Source organism: Corythoichthys intestinalis, chromosome 21, assembly GCF_030265065.1.
Source record: "Corythoichthys intestinalis isolate RoL2023-P3 chromosome 21, ASM3026506v1, whole genome shotgun sequence".
NCBI lineage: Eukaryota > Metazoa > Chordata > Actinopteri > Syngnathiformes > Syngnathidae > Corythoichthys > Corythoichthys intestinalis.
The window spans coordinates 32,076,976-32,089,167 of record NC_080415.1 but is presented as its reverse complement, the minus strand read 5'-3'; the positions used below and the strand labels follow the sequence as shown (position 1 = coordinate 32,089,167).

General features: G+C 38.8%; 1 protein-coding gene across 1 annotated transcript in view; it reads left to right on the top strand.

Moving 5' to 3' along the window:
* Positions 1–2,506: 2,506 nt before the first annotated feature.
* The window catches only part of muc13b (mucin 13b, cell surface associated), a 30,342-nt gene continuing 20,656 nt past the window's right edge, over positions 2,507–12,192 (top strand). Inside the window, exon 1 of the mRNA XM_057825165.1 lies at positions 2,507–5,729. The gene's annotated coding sequence lies outside the window, so the exon portion shown is untranslated. The remainder of the gene's footprint in view (positions 5,730–12,192) is intronic.

Sequence of the window (12,192 nt, the reverse complement as noted above, 5' to 3'; positions counted from 1 at the left end):
GATTTACAACATTTGTGTTTCCAGCGGCTGTGTGAAGGATGAAAATAAGGTCATGAATCCAGTTGTGGCTAAAAAAAAATACCCTATGACGGTTAGCAACTAGGGGTGTGATAAATATCAGAATGGTGATATATCGTGATACTTTGTAACCCAAAGGTTATCTATATGCTCCTGCCAAGAATCGAGATATCGTTTTTCAAAAGGTGTCAATGTCTAAAATAAAAATAAAAATGAACGAACAAGTGGCTACCAAAATCTTCCATCATAATAGTGTCTCAGTTAACTCTAAGGCTGCATTGACGATTTGACGGTGCTCGACGCCCAATCCATTTAGACTGGGAACGTTCGTTCATTCGAAACAAGGTCACTTGCTGTTCATTTTAGTGCACATACAGGTCATTTTCTGTTGAGTTTGAATCACTGCCTCTTTGAGTGATTCCCAGGTCACTTCCTGTTCTGTAACTCAAAATAAACAGGAAGAGACCCATAAAATGCCCCAAAATCAACTGGAAGTAACTGAAAATCAACAGGAAAACGACCTTGAATGACCCAAAATGACCTCATTGCCTGGCATTGGCTGCCACTACCGGCCATAGACGAATCCATTTGAACTGGATTTGAACTTCAAATGGATTGAACGTCTACAAGTGATAATCATTCCAATTCACAGCAGAAGCTTGTTTTTCTGTTTATTAGTTGTTTGTAGAAAATCCTAGAATGATTTCCTGACCGATTTATCGGTAATCGTTGTATCGCCATATCGTTATCATGAGCTTTGTATAGCAAATCGTATCGTATCGTGAGCTACCAAGAGGTATGGCTCAGTGCTGCTGACGTGTTCAGTGGGGTGGGGCGTCAAGCCACCAATAAAAAGCCGGGCCAATGTTTATTCTGTATATCCTGGTAGCCGCCCTTTTTCCTCCTCAGACAAAACTTTTTGTCTTTGTTGCTCTGCCACTTTAGCAGAATTCGCGCGAAAGCATGAGCATCGACTTCCGTCTTTACAGTGAATAGGGAAAGGGGGAAGTGACGTATGCCGTTAAGCAGTCAGCACATTTGTAGTTTTTTTTGTGTGGCAGAGTTCCCGCCACCCTACTCAAAGTTAATTAGTTCCAATTAGTGACTCAAGATATGTCGACTAGTTGAATGACATATCACAAATGTTATGAAAATATTTTATAAAGGTTGAAAAGTTACCTAGTGTTGCTTTAATTTTGAGAACAGATTATTAAACTGTTCTAAAACAGATTTCTAAACTGTTGGAGCAGATTATTGAGAAAACACTTTTCTAAATTGAAATAGCTGATTTGTAAAGTGACGAAACGGATTACTAATCTGAAAAAGGATTACTAAACTGATCTTTTTAATTGAGGAACAACATTTATTAAATAGGATTTCTGAACCGTTGAAACCAATGGGAGAACTTCCAGATTAAAAGTGCAGAAAAATAGAAAATTGTTACAAAACTAATCAAGCGGATTCATAAACTGAGGGAACAGATTACTAAACATGTTACAAAACTGACAAAACATTCATTAACTGAGGGAACAGATTACAAAATTAAAACAATATTACAAAACAAATTACTAAACTGTAGGAAAAACGTTCCAAAACGGATTTCTAAACTGTTGTAACAGTTTATGATATTGAGAAAAATACTTTTCTAAATTGAAATTGCTGATTTGTAAACTGCGGGAACAGATTCCTAAACTGGAAAAACATTACTAAACTGTTATAAGTTGTGGGAACAGATTACTAAACTTTAGCAAAATAATACATAATTAAGCCAACATATCTGCAATTGGCTGACAACCAATTCAGGGTCATAGTGAGCTGGGATTGGCTCCAGCACCCCTACGACCCTCGTAAAGGATCAGCGGCAGTTTTACAAATCGAGGGAACAGATTTCTAAACAGTGGGAACAGATTTCGACTATTTTCTTCATAGCTTGTCTTTTGGGGGCTCGTGCACGTTTTAGTCCAAAAGACGGTACTGTCACGTGTCAATGTGAAACCAGCCTGTCGACATGAACTCCATTGAAACACTTGACTGACAGCAAGCAAATAAACACCTCACTGGTTTTTGTTAAATATTTTTTGTCAAAGGAATTCAAGAAGCACTTTTATTTTACCCAAAACATATCATCGAAAACAATAACCCATTCAATTTTTTTGTTCTTATGCTGAATTTAACTCATTCACTGCCATTGACAGGGATAGACGTTCAATTTATTTGTAATGGGAAGGCTGACATTGAGTCATGTTTCGCTCCTATTGACGGCGATAGACGTCCAATCCAATTTGACTGGGGGACGGTCACGTCAATGTGATAAATGTAATTAATTCTTAATAAAATTTTAAACTTTAAAAAATTTCCGCCACTGACAAAACTAAAAATTGAACATATGCATTTTAAAATATTCAAATTAAAAACTTTTTGGCTTTTATTTTTTAATCCAGTTAATTTTTTTTTTTTTGGGGGGGGGGGGGGGGGGTTTGAAGGGAAATGGCATTTTTGTTAACTTGCTAATCGATGATCATATGCCTGCTTCTATTGTTTTAGATGTACTTTATTTTTGGTTAAACAATGGTCGTAATATTTTTATTTCACAATGTGATTATTGCAATTTATTTTATTATGTACTAAAATAATAGAAGCAGGCATGCCTATGAACATCGATTAGCATGTTAGCAAAAAGAACCATTTCCCTCCAATAGAAGCTGACATGTCTAGGATCATCGATTAGCATGTTAGCAAAAACACAATTTCCCTCAAATAGAAGCAGGCATGTCTACGATCGTCAATTATCATGTTAGCAAAATCGCTTATTTCCCTCCGATAGAAGCAAACGTCTATGATCGTCGATTAGCATGTTAGCAAAAACATCATTTTCCTCCAATAGAACAAGCTTATCTACGATTTTCGATTAGCATGTTAGCAAAAATACCTATTCCCTTCGAATCGAAGCAAGCATGTCTAAGATCGATTAGCTTGTTAGCAAAAATACCTATTTCCCTCCAATGGAAGCAAGCATGTCGAAGATTGTCGATTAGCATGTTAACAACAACATATTTCCCTTCAATAGAAGCAGGCATGTCTATGATCGTCGATTAGCATGTCCGCAAAAACGCCTTACCCTCTGATAGAAGCAAACATGTCTACAATCGTCAATTAGCATATTAGCAAAAACACCATTTCCCTCAAATAGAAGCAGGCATGTCTACGATTGTCCATTAACATGTTAGCAAAAACGCCTATTTCTCTCCGACAGAAGTAAACGTCTACGATCGTCGATTAGCATGTTAGCAAAAACACCATCTCCCTCAAATAGAACAAGCTTATCTACGATTGTCGATTAGCATGTTAGCAAAAATACCTATTTCCCTCCAATTGAAGCAAGCATGTCTAAGATTGTCCATTAGCTTGTTAGTAAAAACACAATTTTCCTCCAATAGAACAAGCTTATTTACGATTGTCAATTTGCATGTTAGCAAAATACCATTTCCCTCCAATCAAAACAAGCATGTCTAAGATATTCGATTAGCTTGTTCGCAAAAACACCTATTTACCTCCAAAGAAGCAGTCATGTCAACAGTCATTGATTAGCATGTTATAAAAAAAAAACATTTTCCTCCAATAGAAGCAAGCATGTCTATGATCATCGATTATCATGTTAGCAAAAATAGCATTTCCCTCCAATAAAAGCAAGCATGTCTACGATCGTCCATTAGCATGTTAGCAAAAAGACCCATTCCCCTCAAATAGAAGCAGGCATGTCTACGATCGTCGATTAACATGTTAGCAAAAACACTTATTTCCCTCCAATAGAAGAAGGCATGTCTATGATCATCGATTAGCATGTTAGCAAAAATGCCTTACCCTCCGATATAAGCAAACATGTCTACGCTCGTCGATTAGCATGTTAGCAAAAATGCCTATTTCCCTCCGATAGAAGCAAACGTCCACTATCGTCGATTAGCATGTTAGCAAAAACACCATTTTCCTCCAATAGAAAAAGCTTATCAACGATTGTCACTTAGCATGTTAGCAAAAATAACTATTTCCCTCCAATCGAAGCAAGCATGTCTAAGATCATCGATTAACTTGTTAACAAAAACACCTATTTACCTCCAAAGAAGCAGGCATGTCAACAGTCATTGATTAGCATGTTAGCAAAAAGACCCATTCCCCTCAAATATAAGCAGGCATGTCTACGATCATCGATTAGCATGTTAGCAAAAATAACATTTCCCTCCAATGGAAGCACGCATTCTGATAACAATCAATTAGCATGTTAGCAAAAGTACAATTTACGTTCAGTTTAAAAAATGTAAATAAAAAGTACATCAATAAAATATACTTTTAAAAAAAAATCATGATTCCTGCTTGCCCTCCCACTCAAACTAGATCAGATGTCAATCACTGTCAATGGCAGCCAATGAGTTAAAAGGAGAAAACTGTGAACAAGGGTTTTGGGGGGAGGGCGGGGTCAGATTTTTTTTTTTCGGTTTGTCGGGTGATGTATAAAGAGGATTTGCCATAATTTTGTGATACGCTATTTTGAGAGTAGCTCTTTGTATTTAAGTGTTTCTTCTCCAGAGCTCGGCTGACGTGCTGGAACCTTTTTTTTTTCTTCCTGTCTTTACTTTTGGAATTGTATTTATTCTCCACGGCACCCCTTTGTAGCACCGATGCAGCAGAGTTGATTTACCCACACGCCTCCTCAATATGCAGCAGTCCTGACAATGAACAATGGCCTTCTTTGTCTTCCGTGGTTCAAGCCATTCTCGCTATCCAGGGTTGATACTTCATTTGGGCGATTTCCGGACCCCCCTCTTCTCCCCTCCGCGCTGGTTATCTGTGACTGGGACGCTGCAATGGGGGGGACAAAACAAAAAACGAAAACACTATGCTTTGAATGGAAAAATGGAGAGAAAAAGACAATAAGATTGACTAAAATATACCTCATATCACAAAAAGCGTAAGAAAGCAGGGACGCGTTTGGTTGTATGTAGTGGAAATATTTGTAGAATAGGTTTGACATATTGTTATCATTTTTTTTCACACTGCCTGTGTTTACAATGATAGAGCAAGTGACTTGTCCAAAATGCAAAATGTATTTTTTCGTTTCGTCGGATTTTTAATGTACAAACATCCATGCCAAGCAGTGTTGCATTCTAGATGCCTCGTTTGTAGGATTTTTTTTTTTCTCATGTTATATCCCTTATTTTTGTTACTTGCCATAATGTTTTTTGATATGAACTCTAGAAGGATATTGTTTACAAAAATGTACAAAAACACTAAAAATGTGTGTTTTGTTTTTTTCTTTTTTTTTGGAGTTTGGATCAAGTATGCATGATTTTTATGGCTTTTTTTTCTGCCTGTCACCTCAATACCAAATGTTGTAGCAGAAGCCTTCCCTATTTCCTTTGTCGCGGTAGTACTAGAGCACCCTCGTGACACCATTTCCCCCCAGGCTGTACCTGTTATTGAGATGATGATCGGATTAGAGGAGCCAATAAAAACGTTTTTTTCTTACAAAAGAAAATCGAGTTTTTTATTTTTTATTGACAGTTTCATATTGTATAACATTATTTTTGCATTTGACAGAAAACCAACTGGAGTTGTCTACTGTAGTGACACAAGAGGGCGCTGTTTCATCCCATGTTAGTCAACTGGTGGAACAGTTGATGTCCAATCATGTGGCATCCATACTGCTGTGAATTGAAGTGAGTTTATAGTAGACGTCCAATCCATTTGAAGTGAGAGGGATGGTAGCGAATGAACATTCGCTGCCATTCTTCCTACTTATGGAATTGTAAAAGATTTGAGTGCCAAACTCGTTTTCTACATGTAAAATTACATTAGTGCAGTCATTTCCTTTAAGCACCTGTTTCGAGTTGTATCACTTGTTCTCATTTCATTCGTGTGCTCAAACACAAAATTGTTTGTTTTTCCTCCATTGGTCCACTCCTACTGACAGAAATGAGCATATCAGCGACGGCGCTTAACGTTGCCAGGAGCAGTTGACTGGGCGCGGTCAAGGTTTGCATTACTGTTTTTGACTTTGGACTTCCAGCCAGTCGACCGCATGATACCGGCAGATATTAAGAAGTTGTTATCGCACCTTAGTTGACACGGCAACAAGCCTATAAAGTGTTTCGTAATGGAAAATGAGCTTTTTATGAACCAAACAGGAAGAATGGGGAATATAAATGTGTATTTCGTGGTACTAACAGTTTATACTGTATATATTGTGTTGGATTGTTCAGATTTTTCTATAAGATACACACACGGAAAAACGGTGCCAGTGTAAAAAAATTGTCTGTTCGCCAGACAATCTTTCAGTCTCCTAGGAAGACTGTCTGACAGACGGACAGTATCTAGACTGTCAATCGGAAAGACAGTCAGTTGGTGACGGATTTTTTTTTGTTGTTGTCTCAAACCGGCTATCTAATGGTCAGGCAGTAAATACGCTGCTTTCTCTTGGACAGAAAGACTGTCGTTAAAATGTCTGCCAGTCAGTCTTTTCACCTGTCATTAGATCGTACTGTCGGTCTTTCAGTCTGTGTTTTGGACAGACTGTCCTTTCTGCTTGTTTTTCAGTCACAAATGTCTGTCTGTCTATGAGTCAGACAGTCGATATATGTTTCTTGGACAGCCTGTTCAATCCAAGACTGTCTTTGTCTCTTAGTATCTTGAACAGACTGTCTATCAGAAAGACAGTCTGTTGTTGAGATGATGAGACGAATTGTCTTTTTTTGTCTCAGACTTTCCAATGGTTAGGCAGTAAGTCTATCCTGCTTTCTCTTGGACAGAAAGACTGTCTGTTTGTTCATCAGTCAAAATTTCTGCCATTCCGACAATCTGTCATTAGATCTTACAGTCGGTCTTTCAGTATGTGTATTGGACAGACTATCTGATCTTTTTGCTTGTCTTTCAGTCAAAAATGTCTGTGTGTGTATCAGTCAGAAACAAATGTCTGTCCGTCTCTAAGACAGACAGTCTCTGTTTCTTGGACAGTTTCTTGGACCGTTTGTCCAATCAATCAAAGACAGTCTGTGTCTCTTAGAAGGACAAAGTCTATCAGTATCTGGAACAGACTGTCTATTGGAAAGACCGTCTGTTGGTGAGATGATGAGACAAATTGTCTTTTGTCTCAAACAGACTTTCCAGTGGTCAGGCAGTAAGTCTGTCCTGCTCTCTTTTGGACAGAAAGACTGTTTGTTCATCAGTCAAAATTCTGCCATTCCGACAATCTGTCATTAGATCTTACAGTCGGTCTTTCGGTATGTGTGTTGGACAGACTATCTGATCTTTTTGCTTGTCTTTCAGTCAAAAATGTCCGTCTCTCAGACAGTCTTTCTGTTTCTTGGACAGTTTGTCCAATCAATCAAACAGTCTGTGTCTCTTAGAAGGACAAAGAGTTTATTAGTATCTTGAACAGACTGTCTATTGGAAAGACCCGTCTGTCGGTGAGATGATGAGACGAATTGTCTTTTGTCTCAGACTTTCCAGTGTTCAGGCAGTAAGTCTGTCCTGCTTTCTCTTGGACAGAAAGACTGTGTCTGTTTGTTCATCAGTCAAAATGTCTGCCAGTCAGACAATCTGTCGGTCATTAGATCTTACTGTCGGTCTTTCACTATATGTGTTGGACAAACTATCTGATCTTTCTGCTTGTCTTTCAGTCAAAAATGTCTGTCGATCAGTCAGACGCAAATGTCTGTCTTTCAGACAGACAATGTCTGTTTTTTGGCCAGGGTGTTAAACAGAAAGACGGTCTGTGTCTCTTAGAAGGACTGATCAAGAGTCTTATCAGTATCTTGAACAGACTGTCTATCAGAAAAAAAGTCTGTTGTTGAGATGACGAGACGAATTGTCTGTTTTTGTTTCAGACTTTCCCATCGTCAGGCAGTAAATCTGTCCTGCTTTCTCTTGGACAGAAAGACAATCTGTCTGTTCATCAGTTAGAATGTCTGCCAGTCAGACAATCTGTCGGTCATTAGATCTTACTGTCGGTCTTTCAGTGTATGTGTTGGACAGGCTGTCTGATCTTTCTGCTTGTCTTTCAGTCAAAAATGTCTGTCTCTCAGACAGACAGTCGATGTTTGTGTCATGGACAGGTTGTCCAAATAAAGACAGTCTGTGTCTCTTAGGCTACGTTCATACTACAGGACTTAATGCACGAATCCGATTTTTTCGTGTTTTTCCGACTCGAGTGAGGCATTAACTTGACGGTCTGAACGTGACAAGTCGCATAGAACTGGACCATTTCAAATCCGATCTGGGTCACTTTCGTATGTGGTTCAAATCCGATCTGGGCCACATTTTTCCAGACTTTAGCGGCGGTCTGTACTGTCCACTCTCCCAAATCGGATTTCATGCAGCAATTACGTCATCAAATAGCGAGAGAGACTCTACCGTAGCGATGCAGCTGTGCGTTATTAGCGCCTAGCTTGCAGTGAACACGGCTTTTGGGAAAGGGCTGGGCTTGACAACAGTCATAAAAAATAAAAATGGGTTGAGGATAAGCCTGAGAATGCTCAGTTTTCTCTCTGCTCCAAGTGAGCAATATTTCAACATTGCCTACACGGCCAAGAGTCGGGTCAAACGGCCGGTATGTGTGTGTGACATGCACGGACGGTGCGTGCATGCTATCGATCCATATAAACTTTGAATATAAGCCTAAACGGGATTATTTATGTCTGTTATTTGTGTCCTCCTTTTGAAAAGCAAAATATGATTTCCCTGGAATGACGGATGACGTGTGTCATTTGTTTTGATGCTTCTGCGCATGCGGGTCTTCTTGCTCAGCGCGTGTCGAACTGCGAATTAGTGCGCATGCGTAATACTTGAACGGTCTCAATGGACAAAGGCAGTCTGAACGGGCATGCCCAAAAAACGGATATGACAAAAAATCGGATTCGTGCATTAAGACCTGTAGTATGAACGTAGCCTTAGAAGTGCTGACAAAGACAGTATCTTGAACAGAATATTGGAAAGACAGTCTGTTTGTGAGATGATGAGACGAATTGTCTGTTTTTGTCTCGAACAGACTTTCCAAGAGTCAAGCAGTAAGTCTAACCTGCTTTCTTTTGGACAGAAAGACGGCCTGTTTCTCAGTTAAAATATCAGACAGTCTATCCATCTGTCAATCTGTCGGTCATTAGATCTTACTGTTTGTCTACCAGTCAGACAAGTACACAGACCGTCTATGTCAGTTTCATGGACTGGGTGTTCAATTGAAAGACTGTCTCTCTTAGAAGGACTGACAATAAGTCTATCAGTATCTTAAACAGACTGTCAATCGGAAAGAGTCTGTTAGTGAGATGATGAGACGAATTGTCTGTTTTTGTCTCAGACTTTCCAATTGTCAAGCAGTAAGTGTAACCTGCATTCTCTTGGACAGAAAGACAGTCTGTTTGTTTTTCAGTTAAAATGTCTGCTAGTTAGACAATCTATCCATCTGTCAATCTGTCGGTCATTAGAGCTTACTGTCTTCTCTTTCAGTATGTGTATTGGACAGACTGTCTGTCTGATCTTTCTGCTTGTCTTTCAGTCAGACTGTTTCTTGGACTATCCAATTTAAAGACTGTCTGTCGGATAGACTGTCTTCCTATGGGACAGTCTGTATGTATGTCTGAGGCAGACTGTAAATTGGTGATCCCTTGGACAGACTGTCGTTCAGACAGTAGGGCTCTCTAGCTGTCTTGTGTACAGAAAGACTGTCTGTTGGTCAGATAGCCTGCCTGTACGGTTGTCTTTCAGCCAAAAACGTCTATCTAGTTGTCTGTCAAGACTGTCAGACAGTCAGTCAGTCTTTCCGTCTGTCTCTTGGACTGTCTGTCAGTATAACATTGTTTGTCTGACAGACACCAGTTTTGGGTATTCCGTCTTGTTTTGTTGGCTTTTTCCTAAAACTATTTAATGCTAAAATGTTGACAATCAGTCTTCAGAATGACTTGACATTTCTTTGAAGTATATCATGTTGATCTCTTGCTTATTCAGGGCCACTCTTTCGGGTCATTTTTTTCCACCAACGCCCACCAATGACGTCGGAGCTCGAATTATGAGCATGCGTTGCATCACGAAAAAATCCGGGATCAAAGTCAAATTCCAGATAACGCCTTTTCGGTCAGGTATTTTGGGATATCTCCTCGGTTATGATTCACTTTTATTGATCAAATTTCGATACAGACTTTTTCCATGAGAAAATCACACCACGAGTCAGTTCCGCAAGATTATTTTTAGAACCGTGTGGGTATATTAAGGTGTGACGTTTAGGACTCAAAGGTCAGTGGCCTCACCTTTGTCCCAGTCGAAACTTAATTGTGTCCCGTAACCAGGTTTAAGTAGTGTGAGTCATGTTTGTCCTGGAGGTTGTTTCGGGGTTAATTGAAAACTGGAGGAGCTGTTGTAAATTCTTAGGGGGGATATGACCACCCCTCATTTCTATAAAACTTTTGACAGTGATAGAGGTCTAATCCATGCCCTCCCAGTCCAAATGGATTAGACCTCCATCACCGTCAATGACACTGAAACATGCTCATGCCAGTCCACGCGGTTCAAAAAGATTTGACGTCTATTAGTTAATGGCTGGGAATGAGTTTGTGTTTTTTTAAACAATCATAACCAGGAATAATAAGGAAGTGAATTATGGGAAGTTTTCTACCATAGACTCCTAAATAAACAGATCATAAAACCTTACTTTTTCAATCCATAACTTCCTTATTTACTCAACTTTGAAACAAAAATACTTGGCGTTAAAAATTAACCCCTTGATTCCTATTGTCAAGAATTGGTGACATTCCAGAACAAATGATTTCTTCTAATTAGTGAAAGATTTTAAAATTTTAGAGTTTTTTTTTAGAATTTTATTTTATGTATTTTTTTATTTCCTACGCAAAAATATCTCATTAGAGTAAATATGCATTGATGATGATGATGATATGTCAAATATTAGCACCTTAAATTGCTGAATATCAAATATAAAAGAGGCAGAATGTGGCAAAAGCAGAAATGGATTTGACGTCTATCGCTGTCAATAGCACTGAAATTCGAGCAATTAGGAATAAAAAATAAAATATTTATGGAAAATTATTTTTCAAATATTTTTTTTTTTTAAAACAAAATAATTGACTTTTTGCTCATTTACAGCCCTTCAAGTTCAAATGGATTCGACGTCTATTGCCGTCAATGGTACTGAAATGTGGACTATCGCCGTCAATAGCAGCCAATGAGTTTATTTCTGTTTTATTCATTTATACATGTGTTCATATGTAAAATTTCAACAATTATAACAAATATAGCATTAACATCATTAGTCGTTACTAAGATTTTTTTTAAATACCAAAAATGGTCAAATGTCCTATAAAAGGATTTATAAAATCGATGACTGCCAGCCCAGAAGAAGAAAACATTGTTTATGCAAAACACTAATTGATGGCAATAGACGTCCAATCTATTCATCCCTAGGGCGTAGGTTTGGTCTCAACATTGGTTGGGACGATAGTACAATATAGTATAATACACATAATCCAAACAATGATCCAAATAAGGGACGGCTAACTTGACTTTGTTGTTCCTCGTGGAGGCTGGCCTGACCACAGTAGTTTTGCAGGTTAGCAAGTTTAATGTTATGCTAACTCTGATGCAGGTCGGACTTTCAGTAGCAAAATTAGTGGTGTTTCCCCCACTTCAACAACATTGATGTCTTTTTACATGGCTGCTGCTGGCCGGAAAAAAAACTTCTAATATCTCTCCTCTCTGAAGGGGGCAGAGGAGGCGGCATGTTGTCGACATGAATCTGTCGGGGCTGTGTGAGTATGTGTTTTTGTGGCGGGATGGGTGTGAGTATGTGTGTGTCTTTGTGGCGGGACGAAGGGCTTCAAGTCATCAGCCAACCAAACATTCATTTGGGGGGGGACTGACGCATTCAACAAGTGAAAAGGGATAAATCAAAGTCTGAACATAATGAAAATAATTCACTTAATAATGGTAGGGTGTATTCTATCATTACAACATATGGGAAGATGATCTAAATTGCCTGAATAACTGAACTCATTATATCATGCAAATAAGGTTGCTTAATAGTGGGTGGGGACAATTTGAGCATCCTGAAAAGTTGGTAGTGTTATATCCCTACCGTCCCTATGCAAACCTCCGTCCTTGATTCATCCGCATTCATTCGTC